Source organism: Elgaria multicarinata, chromosome 13, assembly GCF_023053635.1.
Source record: "Elgaria multicarinata webbii isolate HBS135686 ecotype San Diego chromosome 13, rElgMul1.1.pri, whole genome shotgun sequence".
Taxonomy (NCBI): Eukaryota; Metazoa; Chordata; class Lepidosauria; order Squamata; family Anguidae; genus Elgaria; species Elgaria multicarinata.
The window spans coordinates 8,145,001-8,150,168 of NC_086183.1; positions in this window are offsets into that span (position 1 = coordinate 8,145,001).

A 5,168-nucleotide genomic window follows, 5' to 3' on the forward strand; every position below is an offset into this window, starting at 1 on the left:
GCAAAAGGCCCTGTGTGTGTTTCTCTCCATCCAATCTACCTTTGGCAGCTTCCCCAAAAAACTTCATCAATGCCTTGGCTTGGCCAAACTCCCTCCCGTTCCACATGCTACCGAACCCCAGTTCCAACATTCCTGTGCCGAATCCTGAGCTGGGCAGGATCGTCAACGGGTCCCTCCGCAGAATCCTCCTGACAGGAGAGGCTGTCTGTTTGGGTCCCCCGTTCCGCCTGTCCCCTGCCAACTCCGCTCAGCATTTTCATGCTCAGCCTCAGCGTTAAGCAATGGACTGCTTCAGAAAAATAGACCTAGAAAAATCTCTCAGGATAGAGCTGGTTTATGCATATGTGTATATAATTTATTATTATTATTATTATTATTATTATTATTATTATTATTATTATTATTATTATTGGATTTTTGCATTTATATCCCACCTTTTTTTTCTTCCAAGGAACCCAAGGCGGCATACATAATCGTCCTCCTCTCCATTTTATCCTCACAACAACAACAACCCTGTGAGGTAGGTTGGGCTGAGAGTCTGTGACTGGCCCAAAGTCACCCAGTGAGTTTCCATGGCCAAGTAGGGACTAGAACCCGGATCTCCCAACTCCCAGTCCAACACTTTAGCCACTAAACCACACTGGTTCTCAGTGTGGTGTAGCTGATAACTGTATACTTGATGACTGGCAGATAAATGTATTGTTAAATGTACCCCAGTTCCTCCAAATTGTTCAAGTCTAGGCCTAATCCATCTATTTATCTAGTGCAGAGGTGGGCCACTTCTGGTGTTAAACAGCAAACACCCCACCATGGGCTAGTACTATCTGTGCATAGTACTTTACAAAGCACCATAAGACAGGTCCCTGCCCCAATAACCTTACAATCTATAATTCATCACAGGGGAGACACAGAGGAAGTAGGAAGTGGAGGGCAGGGATAAACGGAGGAAGAAGATGCATTTATTTCAGTTACGCGTACTGCTGTCGGGACTAGGGTGTTACAATATGTCCAAGGCTTTACAGAAAAGGTGGATTTTTAGCCAGGGTTTGAATGCAGAGGCAGGTGGCATCATGCAGGTGTTCTGATAGGCCAGCCTTTGCCAACCTCTAGTGCCCTTCAGATGTTTTGGATAACAACCCCAAGCACTCCTGGCCAGGGGCTGATGGGAGATAAAATCTTAAACATTTGGAGGGCATCGCGTTTGAGGCACGCTGTGCTGGGCAGTTCAAGGCACGTGGGGCAGCAAGGCTGAAAAACAGAGTCTCTTGAAAGAGCTGGAGGCCTTCAGATGGCTGGAGGAGGAGAGGGCAGAGGTCACAGCCAGGTTTTATTATAATCAGGGCCAGCGTCCAGGGTCAGCATGGTCAGGCAAGGGCCCACACCTTAGCTGGGCCCATTGGCCAGAGCCGGCTGGAGCTGCTTCTCCTCTTCACCATTGCAACCTGCATATTCACCTGCCTCTCACTCTGGCCGAGACAGCAGAGGTGGTGAGAAGACGGAGCAGGTGATGCCACTGGCGTCTTGCTCACTGGCTGGCTGGCGGTCAAGCATGCAAGTGGTAGCAAGCATGAGAAAGAGATTGAGGAGCAATAACAGATGGTGACAATGGTGATGGAGTGGGTAGTATATTACAAGCCCTCATAATTTGCAATGCTGTTCTTTAGACCCAAGGCAAAGATCCTCAACACTTGCCAGTCTCAAATGCTGCACCCCAAGCTTTCCTCAAAGACCTTCTCTAGGGTAGGAGTGACTGGTGCAGCTGCTAAGGGAGGCTGAGCCATAGGGCTTCTTTAGATTAAAGGGAAATCGCATTTGCTTCCTGTTTCTCTTCTGCAATTGTAATAAGCTGAATTCCATAGGAGGAGTGGTTCTGCAACTGAAAACTTCCCTGCTCATATACTTGAATGGTACAGCGTCCTCTAGTGGGTGTTTTGTAGCACAACTTTGGCTGCATATGGTAGGAAATCCCAAGGTATTTCAGAAAAATCAGGATATCCAAGGTTTTTTTATTTTTTAAAAAAAACAGAATAACCGGGGGAAGAGCAAGAAACATGCAGAAGGGCTCTCAGCATCAGCAAAATGACCCCTAAATGTCCTGTTTCAAGAAGCTCACCCACCGTTAGTAGCCAAGGGAAGGCACTTTGTGCCATCTCTAAAGGGAACTGGCCATGCCCCATTTAATGCTTGACAGGAGAGGGAGATTCTCAGCCTCCCCATCTCTTGAGATGTTGCCCATGGCGCCATTAGAGTTGGGTGGCCACTTAGGAATTGTCAAAAATAGAAGAAATGCAGCATCAAAAAAGAGGACAAAAGGGGATGGCGATTTTCATAAAATTTGCACATGCTTATTTATAAGTAGAGATTCAAATTTAGAAATTATTATCATTTAAATAGCAAAAGAGTATGCTTCAGTATAGTGCGGAAGACTGTAACCAGGTGAATAGTATGCCTGGCTGTTCAGTCTGCAGTCCAGGTCCTGCTAACAGTTGATGAGCAACACTCCTTATCTTTAAACTGGAATTGGACAGGACAAATGGAAGATGGTTCTTTGGCAACCCTCCAAATAGAGGATTGTCCTTTGTAAAAGAGGACACGTGCCCACATTACATTATTGGCCTCAAGATAAAAGCCTATGGGCCTTTTGCGTTTGTGGGGGATGGTGACTAAAAGCTCCATCACACCTACTTTTTTATCCAGTTTTCATCCGCGGTTTCCCCCTCTGTTTCCTTAGCGAGTCGAGCGCTGGGCACTTTCATGTGTGTGCACTGTTGCGCTCTTTCAGCTCGTGCATCTTTTCACCTGGAGTGCTACTATGCCCGGGAAATCTCCTGCTCTGCCCCCTACGTTCTCCTTCCTGCAGTTAATTTTTATTTATTCTTAAAGTATTTTTTTATTTCTGTGCACATACAATAGTACGGCAGCCTGAAGTTGTGCAATTACGGTAAAACAACACACTATACTTTCCCTTAAGATCATATTAAACGAACTCTGGAGAGAGAAGGGAGGGAGGCCGTTTGTAGGAAGCAGGAGGGAGCGCCTGGGCTTGGGCAAGATTTACAGGGGAGGAGGAGCGAACATGCACTGCAGACTGGGAACCGGGCACACCAGTGCCTTGCTCCATTTCTTAAAAAACCCAAGTCTTTAACTGCGAAGCTTCACAGTTCTAGGAAAGTGCAGGGGTCAACCACCACCACGCGTCCCAGTGCATTTTCCGCAATTCTTTTCAGGTGAAAATATACTCCTGGTCATGCCTACTCAGGAGTAAGAACATAGCGTTAAATGGGACCTCTCTCCCTCCGCCTTCACGGTTGAGCAGAGAACTGCCTCGTCTTCCTCTTTTGTTAGCGAGACTGCCCTTGGACACACATGCCCCCAGCAAAGAACGGGATGGTCTGATAGAACGCAAGGACAGCAATACATGGTAGGGAAGAGCGCATTTATTTTGCAGGGAAGAAAAATAATCCAGACTTTACCCACTCCATGTGAGTACCGGGCTGCAAAATCGCATGCCAGGCATGGCGAGTTTGCGATAAATTGCTGGTGTGATGGAGCCCTAAGGTACAATCTTATAATGTTTAGACAGGGGGGAAATCCTATAACTCTCAGCAATCCTCAGCCATCCATGTTGGGAGTTGTAGGAATTTCTCTCTCTCTAGGCATGTATAAAATTGTGCCCTAAGGGGAGGAGGGACAGGACAATGGTTTATACAACTATCCGTGGTGTGGAGAAAATGGATAAAGAATAGACCTTCGCCCTCTCCAATTACTAGGGATGGATGAGAAATTTGTTTGAGACTTTCTTTTTCGGAACAAGAACTCACTGAAATTCGCTCGTTTCTTCATAAGCAGGCTAGAAAGAACTTGGATTTGAATGTGGGAGAACAGAAATTTGGATGTGGGAGAAACTGGGAGATCTGTCTGTCCAGCAGAGGGCTTTGGGTGCTTAGGTCTTAGAACTCTGGATTTGAACCCCCACATATTCGATCCTGTCTGTGGTGCTGAATTTGGCTTGCGACCTCAATTTTGGGGAGTGGGATATTGCACTAATGAAAGTGGTATGAAAGCGGTATATGAAAGGCACGAGCCACACCAAGCAGGGTATAGCACTATGAAAGCGGTATATAGTATGTGTCAATGGGCCCCAACAGTTGTCAGTGCAGTTCAATCCTGCTATAAAGCAGCAGTGTGGCTCCTGCCTTTTATATACTGCTTTCATACCACTTTCATAGTGCAACATCCTGCTTGGTGTAGATGAGGCCAAAGCTGCCTCCTCCTCCTCCTTAATAGTTATATAGCAAGCAGGTACAGCATAAGAACATAGTCTTCTCCCTGCTGGGAATAGCTATAACCTGTTGAACATGACCCGTACAGGTTGGTGAGGATTTCCTTTGGTTCACTTTTTGATAAGAACATGCCAGAGTTCTTCATAAACAGGATGGAAAGAACCTTTTTTTAAAAAATGGAAAAAATGGGGAAAAGCAATACTGACAGATATGTGTCCACCCCTAATAAAAACACTCTAACCCAATGGGGTCATCCAACGAAATGGATTGGCAGTAGATTCAGGACAGGTAAAAGGAAGTATTTCTTCTCATAACTCACAGTTAAAACAGACATCACTTTTGGGCAGTGAAAATTACAGGTGTGGAGTCCCTGATCCACATTGGGAGACCACAGCAGGAGGCGGGGGGGTGGGGGAGACACACACACAGAGTGAAAGTCTCCCTACCCCCCCCCCCCTAAATTCCTGAACTGGATTGGGCCCACTGCACTTACTTTAGAGTGAGAAAGCAAGACATAGTGACTCACCATGTCGTCAGAGTGAAATGTGATATAAAACTTTATATAAGAACTATTTACAAAACAATTTAAAACACTCAACGATTAAAAAAAAATTGCAGGAACAGTTAAAACCTTACCATGTGCTGTCAAATGCCTTGAATTAGAGGAAAGTCTTAACCTGGTGCTGACCTCAGTAAGAAGAGAGTTCCACAATTGGGGCCCACAACCGAAAAGGCCCTCTTCCTTGTTGCCACCCTCTGAACCTCCCTCAGAGGTGGAACCCAAAGGAGGGCCTTAGATGATGATTGTAGCGTATGGGTAGGTTCACACTGGAAGAGGCGCTCTGTCAGATGTTTTGGCCCTGAGCCATGTAGGGCTTTTTATAG